We start from the raw sequence: 16,377 nt of genomic DNA, 5'->3' as shown, positions 1-16,377 counted from the left end.
TAGAAACACTGTGGTTTTTACATTCCTTCACTCATCACTCATCCACTGATTGCGCACCTGCCCCGGGCTCCTCTGGGAATGAGACGATGGGATACGGCGGTGACCAAGGCAACCGGCCCGCTCTCCCGCTCTGCGTCACGGGGGCAGAGGTCAATCCAATCAGCGCACGATTAAAGATCCGATGACAGGTTCCATGAGGGCTCCGAGGAGCAGTGTGGGGGTCTAGGGGGACAGGTATCAGGGCGCTGTCACACTCTGGAGGCTGGGAACGCTGACTCTGAAGAGTGAGTAGGAGTTAGCCGGTGAAAAGGAAGACGTCATTCTCCCGGGCCAAGGCCGGGTGGCCAGAGACACCATAAAGGCCTGAGCGTGTTCAGAGCAGTTCCAGGGAGGAGGGGAGTTGGGGGCCAGGGAGGGCTGCAGCGGGGAGGGCCCGGGGGGAGGGCCCAGCACTGGGGAATCAAGGGGGGCCCAGCACCAGGAGCGGGAGGCCAGATGTAACTTCGAGAGGTCACTTCAGCTGCTGGGTGGAAGGCGGATTAGGTAGGATTTTGTTCCCGAAGTCTGGAGCTGATTTGACTGGGATGCGGGGTGTTTTTATTCTCCGTTGTCACCCCCATGCCTGTCCAGACTGCAGGCTCCTGAGGGCCAGGGACGGTTCTGTGGCTAAGTCATTTCTGAAAGCCCGGTGGCCATCGCAGGGCCAGCCTGCCGAGTGAGGAGCGCACCGCCCTGGGGCCCTGCCCGTCTGTCCATCGATGCCCACGGGACTGTCTGTCAGGCCCTCCCTGCCCACCGGCTCCTGTCCTCAACCAGGCCAGGCCATGAAGGACGTGCTGAGCAACAGGCCGGGCATCCGGAAAGCACAGGTGTGCCTTCCCTCACGCCCCCGCGCTGGCCGCCGGCCGGGGAGTGCCGGGCCTAGGAGCCCTCCCGCCCGTCAGGTGCCATCCACCTGAGACAGGATCAGATGCAGCTGGCAGAAGCCCGGGGCCCTGCCCGCAGAGTCCACCCTGGCCCCAGCCCCACCTCGGGCAAAAGAGATGAACACTGGAGGTCAAGGTCAGGGTAGAGATCACCTGCAGGGCAGCTGAGGGACCAGCGCCTCCTCCTACTTAGGAAGCACCGCCCAACAGCTGCGGGTGAGCAGAGCCCGTGAGGCACAGTCACAAGCAGTGAGCTCTCTGCCCCAGGACGTATGCGAGCAAGACCAGAAACTGGAGGTCCTCTCTCCCACCCCACTGTAAGAATGCCCCACCAAGCACCCCCTGCTCCACTGAGCCCTAAAAGCCCCCTGCCCCCCGCTCCTGGGGCTGTGCCCCCGGCCCACCCCCATGGCCACCGCCCCCACCGCCCTTCTGTGGCACAGAGCAGACCAGCCCAGCGAGCTGCGTTCCTTGCATTTTCTGCACTCCTCACCACACATTAATTGCATTTATTCTTAACATCTATAATAATTTTCTTCTAAAACAAAAACACAAGGAGTCCTGAACCAATAGCAAAAATCTAGGAAGGCGCCTTAATTTCAGGACGCAGAGAAGCACAATCACGCTTCCGTGTTTCGAATTACTTCTCCGAAAGCCTGAGGCCGTTGGAAGGGGGACCCCCTCCTCTGCCCCAACGCCCCTTTTTGCTCACCCGAGAGCCTTCGGGTGGGGCCGCGGGCCCAGCTCTGATTCACAACCCCCCCACCCTGCCCCGTCCCCCTCCATGCCCTGCTGGCAGACTCCTCCCAGTCCTCTTGATGAAACCCAAGCCCCTCCTCACAGCTGCCGAGGCCACCAGGTCTGAAGGAACTGGCGACTCCGCCCGCCTCTCGAAGCCCATCCCCTCGCTCTCTGCTCCTGGCCTTTGCACTTGATGGGCTTTCTTCCAGGAACTGCTTTTCCCTCTCTTTCCTGGCTAAGGGCACCTCCCTCCTTTGATGAAGCTTATATACCCCTTCCTCCAGGAAGCTCTCCCTGACCTCACCAAGTATTCCCACAGCTACTTGTACACCTCCTGCCATAAGTCTGCTCACTCTGTCCTGTACCTGCCTGGTCACGTGTCTGTCACCTCCATTGCTACTTGGTGTCTCAGGGCCTAGCACAACGCCTAGTACAGAGAATGTACCCAGAAAGTATTCGTGGAATCACCCCCAAATGAATAACCCCCCCAAATGCCCTCAGAACTCTGGGCTGGCCTTGACCAGACATCCCGGTTCCAAGTTCATTGCCCTCAGGAGGGCACGGTCTTGCGCCTGGTTGCTGGTTCGGAGACGGGCCAGCCGAGGACCCTCTGTGAGCAGGAAGCAGGACGCAGAGCTGGGCCTGTCTCCTGCCTAGTCCCCAGACTGGAGGACAAGCAGCCTGTCATTTGGAAGGCTGATTTAGTCTGGGCTTAGGAGGGAGCTCTCTGTGTGCTGAGTGGTGCCGTACTCTCTCAGGGGAGGAAGTGTCCTCTCCCCGGGGACCTGGGGCCTCCGTTCTCAGGCCCGGGCCACACTGGTCCAGCCGCCGAGGCCTAGGCCGAGATCCCTGGAGAACTAGGTGGCTGGCCCTCAGCCAGGGGCGAGGGAGGGGCGAACCTGGTCTGGCCTCCTTGGCTACTGGCTCCCAGACAGGGGTCACCTTGGGTCGGTAGGCCCCAGCGGCGGGTCCCCAAGGACCACAGCCACGTAGTGGACAGTCCCCAGGGTGCCCCAGGCAGCAGCGGCCCTTTCAGCTGCTCAGGAGAAACGCCAGGACGTGGGCGCTGTGACGACGCCCCAGAAGCTGCGCTCCCACTCACCCCAACTGCTGCGGCCCTGAGCCCCGTCACAGTGACGTCCTGTCCCTCCCGGCGTGATCGGCCATACGCTGCTTCGAGCCTTGGGCCCCTTTCACCCCCTCCCCGTGACCACCAGGCTGGACCAGGAGCTGCTCTGGGTTCCACGTTCCCATGCTCCCCGCTTTGGGGCACTGGGCATTTTGCCCTACAGCGGCCTGGCTGCCCCCCGCATCGGGATATGGGCTCGGTGGGAGCGGGACCTGGTCGTGGTCACCTTGGTGGCCCCGTACCCTGCCCAGCGTCTGGCTCAGCATCGCTGGTGTGACAGGAAAGGCAGAGAGGCTGCTCCCTGCAGCTGTGTGGCCTCGGGCCAGACACGGCCCTTCTCTGAGCCTCGGTTTCTCATCTGTGGCCAGGAACGCAGAAACGCTTCGGTATTTGATGAACAAGTGAGTGGATAAAGGAGAAGTTGGACCAGGCGGTCTCCGGATCCTTAGCGGCTCCAGCCCCCTCCTGCGTCTCCTCCTCGGCTGAGCTGCGAGGCCGGGTGCACGGGGAGCATCCGCGGAGACTGGCACAGGCTGGGGCTGGGGGTGGTCAGGGCCGGCAGGAGGTGCAGGGGAGCCGAGCAGCTGGGACCTGGACGAAGTGATTGGCGACAGAGTCTCGGGGGAGGGCATAGAGACTCCAGGGTGACAAAGTCCCACCCCGAACATGCCTGGTGTGCAGGAACCCCAGCCTGCCTGGGGGCTGCGCCTCATCCCCAGCTCACCCACACTGCAGCGGCTTCTCCCCAGACTTCTGCTCGGCTCACCCGTCTGTCGCTGGGGCTGCTGATTCACATGCTCCGCGATTCTTTCCTCTTCCCAACTAATTATAGCTCCTGTGTGTTTCTCCCCCTGGAAAAATGTCTTCCTAAAAAAATATATTCCCCAAGCCAGCAGTAATTAATCTGGTGAGCCTCAGTGTGCGATTCAGACTGACTCTGAGGACAGGAAGGTCCCAGGTGTGGGGGGATGCCTCCTGTCCGACGGAGACGGGACGACGTGGGGGTGCACACAGAGTGGACATGGGGCGCTTCAAGCTGCAGAGGCTCAGCCCATCCCCCACTTCGCTTATCATGGCTCTGGGGACCCTGGCGAATTACAGTCACAGTAACAGTCGTGGGGACTCTGTTGAGCACTACGATGTGCTGGACACTCCGTCCTCTGACACCTGCCAAAGCAGGCCCTGTTGGCCCCACTCTGTAGAAGAGGAAACTGAAGTTCAGAACTCGCCAGAAACTCGGGGTCACACAGGCAGCAGCCATCAGTGGTGGGGTGAAACATGAAGCCCATGGTGCTAGGCGTTGGGTGGCTGGGTGGGGACCACAGCCAGAGGCCTGAGCAGAGGAGGGCCCGGGGCTATTAGACCCTCCGAGGGACAGGCAAGCACCTGGCCCTCTGGCCTGTCTCCCTCCCCGGCCCTCTGGGAATCGCAGCAGCTCTCCTGGAGCTGGGCCAGGCTTGAGACCACAAGTGTCGTCTGAGGGCTTCGTGGGACCCGGCAAGCGGATGTCTGGGCAGGTGTCCCGGCCAGGTGGGGAGAGAAGACGCCGCCAGGACAGGGTCCCAGAGCAGCAGTGCCAGAGAGGCTGGGCTATCTGAGGCTGGCCCAGTGGGAGCCGGGCAGAGACGGAGGCTAAAACCCAGAGACAGTCAGGTCTGCGTCAGAGACGAAAGGACAAAGATAACCCCAGAGAGAAGAGACAGAGACACGAGGCAGGAGACCGAGCCAAGAGGGGCAGCCAGAGCCTCAGCAGGGACAGCTGAGACGGGAGAGGACCCCAGACCTGGTGTGGGGGAGGGACCTATTCGGCCAGCGGACCAGAGGACTGGGGTCTGAGAGAGGGAAGGTTCTCGGGAAGCTCTTCATACGGTCAGGCTCTGCTGGTGGGGTCTAACGAGAGCCACGGCGGCTTGGACACTCCAGGAGTTGGGAACATGGTACCTTCTCATTGCTATCAATCCAGGAAGACCGCTGGGGGAGGCGGCCCCAGAGGAGGTGAGCACGTGGACAATAGGAGAGCTGAGGATGCATGGGGTCAGGGAGTAGGCAGGGCCCGTTATGGGAGGGGCTCCCCTGGAATCAGCTCTCTGAGGCTGGCCTGTCCCTCCACTCCATTAGCCCAGAGGCAAAGGCCGTCCCCGGGGCTGGGGAGCCGCAGGCAGGGCCTGGGCCGTCTCCTTTGCTGGGTGGGGAAGTGAAGCCCCAGGGTTGTTCACGTTCTCAGCCTGAGGCCAGAGGGGTCTGGCCTGGTCCTGCAGAGCCACCCTCTCCCAGCTGGTGGGGACAGTTCGGAGACAGGTCCAGAGCCCCCCTGAGTCCAAGAAGCGGGCAGGCTTCTCTGCTGTCAGGCTGGGACGACCCCCACCTGCCATTCCCCACTGGCCATTGGGAAGCACGCCCCCTTTACCAGGCCCCAAGTCTAGGGGTCTGTCCCCTCCTCAAATTTCTTGGGCAGGTCTTTGAGCCTAGGACAGGACTTTCCCAGATCCTCAGGACAGGAACTGCCTCCTCCCTCAGACCCTCCAGGCCCGGCAGCGCCCGGCCCCCGCCCCCCGGCCCCTGGCCGCCTTGGCAGCCCAGGAGGTGTTGACAGCCTCACTAAGCGCGGGCAGGCAGCCCCTGGCTCCGGCGTCAGCTTCCCCAGCTCCTCCGGACACCTGACGCGGCCGCCGCCTGCCCTGGGCAGGGCCCGCGAGCCAGGCAGCTGTCGCGATTTCCGGCCAGGGCCTGTGTGGCTGACGCTCTCGGCCACTTTCTCGTCTGGACTCTCCCGGCCAAGTCTTTGCTCTTCTGGGGTCTGTGTCTGGGTCCCAGAGCATCTGTCATAGGAAAGGAGAAGGACACAGTGGGGAGCAGGTGGCCTGGGTGGCTTCGAGCCCAGACTGGCACAAGCCCCCAGGGTGCGTGTGCTCTTGAGCCCTCGGAACGCAGAGGGGAGAAGCGGCCGCAGACCCCTGGGAGGGCCTTTCGCCGGTGCTGGAAAACGGTGCGCGGGCGGGCTCCTTGCTCGGGGTCCAGCTGCCCCAGCGGGCCTGGGACACTGTTGTGACTGGGACATTTTGCGCGAAACGCCTGTTTCATGGATCCCCAGAACAAACCGAGAAACCTCCTTTTGTGACGCCGTGACGGGAGGCTGGCGGAGCGGGGCCGCCCAGCGCGGGTGGATGACAAGCCGGCGTCTTCGCCTGCGGAGCGGGCTGCCAGGGCGCCCACCGCCGGGGATGCTGACACACGCGTGGCTCCAGAGGCGCTAGCCTCCCCCCTCGAGCCCCTGTCCCCTACTAGGTGCGTCCCGGCCGGGGAGACAGGCAGCCTCGGCCTCCAGCCCAGCCCCACTGCAGCCGGCGGCAGACCAAGCTGAGGTCTGAGGGGACAGAGAAGGCCTGAGTAGAGGCCAGGGCCAGGAGAGGCAGGTGGGGGTCCCCTCCTGGCGGGAGCGCCAGCAAGACCCTCTCCTCGCTGGGCTCTGAGCAATGGGGATTGGACTGGCCGAGTGCCTTCCAGTTCGACCTAGACTACCCAGGCCACCCCCAGGGCTCAGCCACCCTCTGGACTGCCACCCTGGCCCCGGCCGCCCTCCAGGCCGGCCCGGCCTTTGGCGGGCAGCACCTCCAACAAGAAGAGAGGGAGAATGCCAGGCCCGCCCCCACGCCGCACCACTTTTAGCCCCGGAGGAACTCGGCGTCCTCCCAGCAAGGGTGAGTGGGTCGTCGCTGGGTATTAATAGCTCAGCTGGAGGAGGTGACCTGGGTTTTCACAGCCAAACCCTGGAGGCCTCGCGGCCCGGGCGGGCAGGGCTGCCCTCGCGTGCCCGCGGCCTCTGCTGGCCCCCACCGCTCCAGGCCTTCCCGCAACCCCGTGCAGCCCCCGACCCCTCGCACGCGCCTGCATCCCGCCTTGGTTGAAGCTCGCTGTGGCCCCCGGGGAGGGGGGGACCCTGGGGTCAGGGCTCCAGTGCTGGGTGACCGGCCTGAGGCTGGTCCGTGACCAGACCCTGTGGGAGACGAGAACAGAGAGGCTTGTGATGAGGCTGCCTCCCCGGACCCCGCTCCTCCGTCTGCTGGCCTCTCATTCCTGCGGGCCGGCTCTGCCCCCAGCTCCCCCACTGGCTGCTCCGTGGGCTTGTCCCCACATATCTGCTCGTGCTGGGCCCAGAAAGGAGAAGAGGCGGGAACACCCGGGGGCAGAATAGAGCCCTGACAGGCTGCACTCTGCTCGGTGGGGCAGCTGAGGCCTGCGTGGGCTGCTCGGCCACCTCTCAGCGGGACCTGGAGCCTTGGCGGGGTTCCGCCCCTGAGCCCCACACCTCACTCCACACCGTGCCACCGACGAGGAAGGGACTCGAGTCCCTGCCAGGCTTCTCGCCCCCTGCCTCGACCACTCACCCTCCCCGAGTCGGCTCATCTACCCCCACCCCGGGGCCCGCCCCAACTGAGTCCGGGGTTTCCATCCTAATCAGGTCAGAACAATGGGCCCTGCCCTCGGACCCCTGACTCCAAGCCATGCCAGGACCTCTACCCGCTGGGCCAGACTGAATGAAGCCCAACCCTCTGATCTCCAACCTCAGCTCAGGCCTTAGGCCCACGTTGAATCTGGGCCACCGGCCGCCACCTGCTACACCAGGCTGAGCCCGCAGCCGGCGCAGGCCTAGCGAGGACTAGTCCCCACTTCCATGCCTGAACCTTCCGCGCCCGAGCTCCTGGCTCCCAGCTCCCGGCTTCTCAGCCTGAGAAGAACCCGTGTGCCCCTCGCACCCACTTGGCCACCCCCACCCTGAGTTTGGAAGCAGCTGACACAGGGAGCTCCTCACACCAGGTGATTCACGACCTTGACGAGCAGAGGCTGGAAACACAGGCCGTCTCTGGGCTGGACCTAGCTGGTCTGGACCGCAGGGGAAGCAGCGTCCACAGCAGAGGGAAGGGAAGCCCAGACTGAGAGATGGGCCTTCGAGCACACAGATGCCCCATGGTGGGATGCAGAGGTGCTCGGTAGCCTGGGGCTGGGACCGTGATCCCCGGGGCAGAGAGGCGGGCGTGCCCACACACCCAGCCTGGAGGAGACAATCGTGATAAATATGGTGTTCCCCTGAACCCCTGCACCTCGCTTTCCTTCCGGCTGTAGAACCCATATTCCCGGTGGCTCGGAGCGGACCCTGGGCCCGAGTCCCGGCTCGCCTTCCCGCACGCCGTGAGACCCAGGGCACGCTGCTCAGCCTCAGCCTCCAATAGTCTCAGCATCCTCACTGGAAATCCCCATGTGATGCCACCTTCCTCTTGGGGTTTTATGAGGACAGAATGCAACTGTGGAGGCAGAGTGCTGTGCACGCCGGGCACCGCGAGGCTCGCGAAGCGGCAGCTGCTAACATTTTATCAGAGATCAAAGTCCAGCTGCTCCGGCCGGGGGGTCAGGGGCCTCCCCTGTCTGCTCCTACACCAGTGCTCTGGGGGACACAATTTGGAAACCCTTGACCTAGATTCGAGGATGGCAGTAGGACCAAAAGTAGCATTAGCTGATGGTTACGGGCGGTGGGGAACAGCACGCAATTTGTCAGCACGGAATTAGGTCACAGAATTCTTAAAACGGAGGAACCACAGAAGCCAGAAGAGCTCGACGTCTGCAGGCTCAGTGCCCCTTCGATTTCCTGGGCCAAGGGTGGCGTGGGCTGACCAGGAAAGGATGGAGTCCTGCCGTGGACGGCAGGCTTGGGCGCTGGCACGTGCCTGCGGGCTTTCTCCAGGGTGACCCGGAGCATCCAGGCGGGGGGGGGGGCGGCCTTCCAGCTCCATCACAATCCCCAAAGCCCCCCGCTTCCCGGGGGGTTCCCTGCTTTCCCACGTGCACTAAGCTCAGTGTCTGGAAAGAGTCCAGCTGCTCCTAGACACGCTGCCCGCACCTGACCGCCTCTACTGACCCCTCCCAGGTTCTCGGCCCAGCTGCTGAGGTCCCTTGGGGCCAATCCCAGGGGCCCTGCAGAGTGGGCTCCGGACATGCTGGGCCACTGGGCACTGGTGACGGACAGCGCTGGCACCTAGCAGCCATCCGTCATCTCTGATCCAGGACACAGAGGGTCAGACAGGGAAAGTGACATGCCCACGGCCATGCAGCTGGGGAGTAACCGGGGGAGAGCTTGACCTGAAGCCGCTGTCCTAAGGGGAGAGGAAAGAAGGGAGGTCCCAGATGTGTGGCAGGCCACCCCTCGACAGGCAGCAGCATGGACCTGCGGCCAGCAATCCCCACCCCGACCTTGGGGGCGGGTGGCCGAGCCTCCACCCCAGGTGCCATTCCCACCGACCTTTCCTTCCAGGTGGCTAACGAGGCTGGGGCGCCACTCAGTGATTGGCCTCGTTAGGCAGCGGGGGCTGCCCAGGGCATGGGGTGGAGGGTGCTGGGCCCCGTGGGGACAGGCCAGACAGCCTCCCGTTAATTACCTGAAAAATCAGACAATGAGGCCCCCTGCCACCCGCTGCCCACGTCCTGCTGGCCCCTAATTACCGACGGCTGCTGAGCAGACCAGGAGTGACCTGGATTTGGACAGAGGGCCAGCCGCCGCCATCTCTCCAGCCCGCACCCTGCATCTGTCACAGGCTGAGGACACAGGGAGTCCAGTGGGAGTGTCTCTCAGGGATTCTCCCCTGAAGCACCCCCCTCCCCGCCCCACCCCAATACCGGACCCTTCCCACCCACTGTCTCCTGTGTCAGGCAGCTCAGGAAGAGAAGATAGGGACGCCTGGAGCCCTAGAAGCCCTCGGGGAAGATGGGGGGCCGCTGGGGGAGGGGCAAAGGCCCAGAAAGGGGTCCAAGAGGCGTGGAGGTTGGTTCAGTGGCTGACCTCCCCCTTCTGCCCAGCTTCTCCAGGGAAAGTTTCCTGAACTGTATCCAGGAATAGAAATGGCAGAGAAGAGGGAGCTGAGAAGTCTCCCGTGGGCCTTGGCCCAGCTCAGAGGATACCGCGGGCCCAGGCCTGGCCCTAGGGAGTCCCCCCACTCAGGGGAGATGGACCCAAACGAAGCCCGCCCCGGCTGCGGCCCGCTGTGTTGGTGGAGGTGCAGAGAGGACCTGGCTTGGCTGGGTAGTCCTGGAAGGCCTCCCAGAGGCGATGGCCTTTAGGCTGAGCCAGGTGGGGGTATGCTGTTCCAGGCAGCATGTGCGAGGGTCAGCCTTGCCCCAGGAGGGATGAGCAGGGGAGCCGGGATGCACGCAGCAGGGTCTAGAGTGAGGCTCGGCGAGGTCGCGCGAGGCAGATGCGCTGTCCCTCTGCCTGGAAGTGCTGGCCGCCGCCTCCGCAGGCAGGTCCTGGGGAGAGAGGCTGACCCGGGGGTGTGGGACTCTTCCCGCGAACACCCTTGGTCGTGCCAAGCCGGCCTGCAGAATGTGCGTGGGCCGGCCTCTCCCTCTTTCCTGTCCTGGTTTCTGAGCTGGGATCGAAAGTGTCTTCTCTCATTTTCCTGGGGGGCTTGGGAAAGACGCCCTCGGCTAAGAGGGACACTCCCAGTCCAGAGAGGTCCAGAGGCTGAGCCGAGGTCACCCAGCCGGATGGCAGGAGTGGACCTCAGAGAGGCGCCCTCCCTGGTCTTCCAGTGGCGATTCTGACCCGGGCGGCGGCCTCGCCCAGCAGGCCCATGCCGTGCGCCTGGCGCGTGGGAGGCAGAGGGGCCCACTGGTCACAGGTCAGCCCACGGACGGCGCCGGCCTGGGGTTCCGGGCCCGGAGACTCTGGAGGACGCTCCGCTTTGCCCCCCGTCCAGCTTCTCAAGGCTGCCCGGTTCCTGCGGTTCATTCCTTTGCCTTCAGAGCCAGCAACGCCAGGATGATTCTTAAAGACCCTCACGATCACGTTAAGCCCACGCAGATCATCCGAGATCATCTCCCTATTTTAAGATAAGCTGATTAGCAGCCGTAATTTCATCTGCAACCTTAATTCCTCTTTGCCCCGCGAGGTAACATATGTGCAGGTTCTGGAGATTAGAACGTAGGCTTCGTCGGGAGGCTGTTATTCTGCCTCCCATGGGCGGACAGGTGGCCGGATGGATGTGTAGGTGTACGGACGGGTGGATGAATGGGTGTTTGCGAGTGGACGAATGGCAGACGGAGGCCCCCGAGGGGGGACGAGGCGCTTGAGGCACAGCAGACCTTTTAGCTCCTGTCCGTCCTCTGCGTCCCCTACCTCTACTCAGGTGCCGCAGCCCCGCGGAGGGACCTTCCCCAGCCCCGCACGGCTCTGCCTTGCATTGCATCTCCCCGAGTGGCTCAGACTCTCTCAGAGGTCAGGCACCCTGCCCCACCCACCGACCCGGCACACCAAGCCAAATGTGGCCCTCGCCTACTAATGAGTGAGGGAACAGTGTGGGACATTCAGCTGGGACTGGAGGATGGAGGGGAGCCAGGGGCGGGGTTGGGGCTCCTTCTGGATGGACGGAGAGGGCACCAGTGGCATCCTGAGCTCGCCCGCTTGGGTGGGGTCGATTTTTTGGGGGGGGTCAATTAACTTTGTTTACTCATCATTTATCTGTTTCAATATAATATTTGATGAATATAAAAGGATATCTGTGAGTGACAGTGAATGATAATGTAATGCACGTTGCTGACCCACTATGCGACACGAGAACAGGAAGGAAGTTTGCCCTGGGGGGCCACGACCCGTGTTGCCCCGGCCTGGGCCGCGCCCCTCGGCGGGAGTTTGGTGGTGGGTCTCCCCGAGCCTGCCACCCCTCCCCAACTCTCAACTCTGCCAGACCAGTGTACCCCGAATCTCTTCTCGGTGTTTTCTAAACACAGTCGGGCCTCAGATAACACAGAGGTTAGAGGCGCCACACTCCATGCAGTGCAAAATCTACACACCGCTTCTGACTCCCCAAAAACTTAACTACAGTTGGCCCTCAGCAGCTGGGGAGGGATGGACTCCAGCGCCCGCCCCCTCCTCAGCCCGTGTCCGCGCGCTCCAGTCCCTCATATAAGCCGGCCGGAGCGACGCGCGCAGCCGGCCTCGGCCTCGGCATCTGCAGGTTCCTGGCCATGGGCGGACCCGCCGTGCGAAACCCAGGGCCGCGGAGGATCCGCCGACAAGGGCACACCGCGTTCAGGGACCCACGCAGTGGGAACCCGTGTCGCTCAAGGTTCCGTCGCGCACAGACCAGCGCCTCGGACGGCATCCTCCGCTGCGCTGGGAGGGGGCGCGAAAGGCTCTGGACTGAAGGCCGCCCCCGCGGTCCGCCACACGTCAGGGCTTAGGGTTCGGCCACCCGCGCTGGGGCTGTAGCGGACTTCTCAGTCGCTGCTCTTAGGGACGGTGCTGCTAACGACACCCTCCCCCCACCCCGCGGGGGACGGGGGCTGACATCCTCGTCATCACTGTCTGGTTCCCATCCCGTGAGTTCACGCTCCCTCCCCCCCCCCCCCCCCCCGCACACGCTGGCGCCTCCAGGCTCGCTGGCGCCCAGAGAGCCGGCCCTGGGGTGGGGGTCAGCGCAGCGCCGGGGCCCCGGAAGGACTCAGCTGCTCCTGTCTGGACCCCTGCCTGTGCACCCCACTGTGAGTCGCCCTCAGAAGTGCTGGCCCCAGGCCCTCCGGTCAAAACAGGGTGACGTGGAAAACAGACTCTGTGGCTGGACAGTCTGGGTTCAAAGGTCCGGCGCATCACACACGAGCCGCGCCTGTGACCTCGGGGGAGTCGCTTCTCCTTCCCCCGCGTGCAGAGCGGGGGTGACCTGAGGGTGCCCTCACAGACGCCACCGAGAGCCCCGTGCGCGCTCCCTCTCTGTGTCCGGCCCTGAGGCGCGGACGCGGGGGTGGCGGTGAGGGCGGCCCCAGCGAGTCACTGTCCCTAAGCCCAGGGCCAGCGGCCTACAGCACGACCGGAGCCCAGCCTCGCGCCGGGGCGCCGCGGCTACCTCTCACCCTCCCACGAGCACCCCGAGCTCCTACCCTCCCTGACCAGCCCCCCTCGGTACTGAGGACTCCAGGTCCTGCCTGGCTCAGGGCCTCCTGGACCCCGACACAGCCCCCGCCCTGCTCCGAGGGGCGGGCGCAGGATGGGCCCTCGCAGCCTCGTACCAAGGGGGCGACAGGGAGCTGCGGCCGGCTCCCCAGACAGCGGGCGGAGGTGGGTTTGGGAGAGTTCCCGGTGCGCCCAGGAGTCGAGCGCTTAATTCTGCAGCCTTGCCTAGTTTTGGGGTGAGGAGTGGGGCTTGGGGTCAGGGTCGCGGCAGGGAAGGGCGACAGAGGAACGGGAGCCCGGACCCGCCCTGCTCATAGCCCTGCGCACAGCGCTGGGCCGGAGGCTGTGGAGGGGGCTCCTGAGTGTGTGCGAGGGGCCGAGGGGCCGGGAGGGGGGATCCGAACGCCGACTTTGTGCCGGAAGGACCCCGCTCCGCTGCCACCACCGCAGCCGGGCGCCCCTCCACGACACAGGCCCAGAGTCGGCGCCGCCTGCACCCCAGCTCTCCCCGGGAAGCGCTGTGCTTTGAACAGGCCTGGGAAGAAGTGGGTGAGAAAGAGTCACCCCCTCTTCCGCCTCCGGCACCCCTTCCCCCACCATCTCCTCTCAGGGAACCCCCTTCTCTGCCGCAGCCTCCCCCCTCCGGGCTCACGCCCCCGCAGCCCCGGCAGGCCGCCCGCGCCAGGGCGGGAGCACAGAGCTTCCAGTTATTTTTGGCCAGGCCCCTCCTCCAGGAGCCGCCAGTGGAGGGGAAGCCGCCCCCGCTCCTGCAGGAGCTGCTGGGGGGGCGGGGCGGGGAAGTGATCGATTAAAACCCCGCTGCCAGGGCTCTGTGCCAGGCGGGCCGCCGGCCCGAGACACTGAGCCAGGCCCCAGGCTCCTCAACAGCTGGCCCCTGCTGCTGGGGCTGAGCAGTTAGGAGTGGCCGGGGTCCCCGCGGGGCCCTGGCCGCCACACGCAGCAGCTGCTCCTCGGGCCCCCGCCCCCGGCGCTGCCGCCGCCGCCCCTGCCAGTCGTGAGGAGGGCATCCCTGGGCGCCCCACTCCTTCGTCCCCTCTGGGGAGGTCGCCTTGGGCGCAGGCAGCCTTTTTCTCCCGGGGAAATTTGGGCGGGGATGGAGAAGGACCCTATGTTGCCTGCCTGGCCTTCCCACTGGCTCAGGCCTCGTCCCAGGAGGGCTGCTGCGGGGGACAGAGGCTGTGGGCTGGGCCCGGGTGAGTGCTCGGCATGAGTGGCTCTCTGGGGCTTCGCCGCCGCCGCCTCACAGGTGGGGACGTCCAGCCACCGGGCGGCTGAGTGTTGGCTGGCGGGCACCCAGCTGCTCGGTGTCAAGGTACGATGGCCCTTGCCCTCCAGCCTTCACCAGCGGTGGCCTGTCAGTGCCAGAGAATGTGGCAAGCAGCAAATGAACGAGGGCGGGCGGACTTGGCGGGGCGGACTCGGCGGGGTGAGGTAGGCCCGCGGCCTCTGCACCCGCCACCCGCCACCCGCCACCGGCCGCGGATGCCAGAGGGCACGCCATCGGAGGGGCCCTCCTCCTCTTCCTGGCACGGCTTTGAAGCTTTCAGGCACAAGCTTCCAGAAGAGGCTTCTGGAAGTGGCCTCGGCAAAGGAGAAGAAGCCGGGCGACCCTGGGCAAATCACTCCACCTTTCTGAGCCTCAGTGTCCCCATCTGCAACATGGGATGAACAAGGGAAGCCACTTTGAGGGTGTGGCGAGGACCAGCACTGACCGATGCTGAGCTCCCGGCTCCAGGCCCGAGCAGGGCGCCCCTTCTCCGCCGGACCTCTGGACTTACGGCCGAGGGCTGGGAAGGACGCTCACTGCCGGCCAGGCCTCTGGGGCTCTGGGGGTGCAGTGACAGTCAGCTGGGGTCCGGTGCCAGAGAGACGTGGGGAGCAAATGCTGGCCTCTGCCCCTCCAGCACACTGTGCGCTCCCCATCCCCTCCCCGCCTCTGCCTGATCTTACGCCGCCTGCTGCATGCCTCCTCTTCCAGGAAGGCTTCCCAGGCCCTCTCCCCACCCCCAGAGGCTTCTGGCCTGGCTGGATCCTCCTCTGTTCTGCATCTGGGGGGGTTGTGCCGGCAGCTGCCTCCCCTCCCAGTGCCCCAGGCTCCGCACACAGCAGGTGCTCCAGGCGGTCACGGCAGTACCCCTGGCTCGATAGACAATAGATTGTGAGCTCAGGGCCTCGCAGGGCCTCTCCACACATCTCCCAGGTGGGGCCAGGGGTCACCCTTTCCATCAGCTGCATCAGGAGACTCTACCCCAGCTTGGGTGGCTGACCTGTGTTGCATGGGGTCAGGGGTGAAGGGGGAGGGAGGGTACCCCTGGGAATTGGGTGATATGCCCAGTGGCCCACAGCTTGGAAAAGGGCAGTGCTTGGGTCAAAACCCGCAGCTTGTGGCGACAGCCCTTTTTGCTCAGGGGGCACTTGAGGGGTCCTTGGGAGTCCCCAGCCCTCCTGACTGTGCCCCCCCCTCAGACCCCCAGCTCCTTTCTGCTCTTCGTGACGTCCCTTGTGTCTGCACGGGGGGCTGATGGGGGGCGGGAAATGGGGAGCAGGCAAGGGCAGGCCAAGAGCCTTCGCTGGACCCCTTCCGCTGTCAGGTGTGGCCTTCCCCCGACCCTCATTGCCCGTCCTTCAGCTCAACAGTGAGGACCCCCTGGCTCCGACCTTCCTGGTTCCCCCTGAATTTGCCACATGCTCCAGTGCGCTTGGGAAGCCCCTTCTCCAGTCCGGGCCTCAGTTTCCCCACCCATCTGGCGAGGGCACCAGAGGGTCGTCAAGGCCCCTGGCCCAGTGCTGGTTTTCTCTGCTCTGCCAGCCCCCCGGGTCTCCAGGGAGAGAGGGCGACTGGAAAGCTCAGCGAGGTGATAGCCTGGGCTGGGAGCGTGGGCGGATGCAGGTGAGAGGGGCGTCCAGGCAGAGCGGGCTGAAGGAGGGGGGCTGGAGGGGCCGCGGGGGCCGCTGGGCTGGAGAGGAAAGGGCCCCTCCCGACCCGCAGCTCCATTCTTCCTTTGCAGATGCCGTCTGCGAGAAAGGAGTCTCCTTAGCCCTTGGTGCTTTTCACCTCAGAGCGGAGGAGCCACTCAGCGTGCAGTCCTGCCCTGTCCCCTGTCCGGCACCCTCATGCCCCCACCGACTCTGTCCCTCCCTTCAGAGGCAGGGGCCAGCACAGAGGACGCCCCCGCGCCGGGCATCCGTTGGCCGTTAAGGCCAGGGTTCCTCCGTGGTCACCTGGTGCTTAGTGTCACAGGGCTCCCTCAGCGACCTCACTGGGCACACGGCGGCCTACGCGCCTCTGGGTCCTAGTGGCATCTGGACCATTGTCACTGCTCTGGGCCGTGGGACCTCTAGCAAGTCGTGCCCAAGGCCTCTGTCTCCTCGCCTGTGAAGCAGGGCGACGAGAACCCCACTGCCCCCCGAGGCTGCTGTGTGCTCCCTGGGTGCACAGCCCAGCTCCAAAGGGCTTCCCGCCACTCAGCGCTGGGCACGACTCTCCCTCCACTGTGACAAACGAGACCAAGGCCAGAGAGGTGAGGTCCCTCTGCCGGTGAGTGGCAGTCAGAATTTGAACCCGTCTCTGATGTCAAAACCTGTTCATCTAAACCTCAACAGGCCTGGCCCCCAGGACTGGGAGC

The sequence above is a fragment of the Rousettus aegyptiacus genome, unplaced genomic scaffold, assembly GCF_014176215.1.
Source record: "Rousettus aegyptiacus isolate mRouAeg1 unplaced genomic scaffold, mRouAeg1.p scaffold_m13_p_4, whole genome shotgun sequence".
Lineage (NCBI taxonomy): Eukaryota > Metazoa > Chordata > Mammalia > Chiroptera > Pteropodidae > Rousettus > Rousettus aegyptiacus.
Note: the sequence above shows the minus strand (reverse complement) of the source record.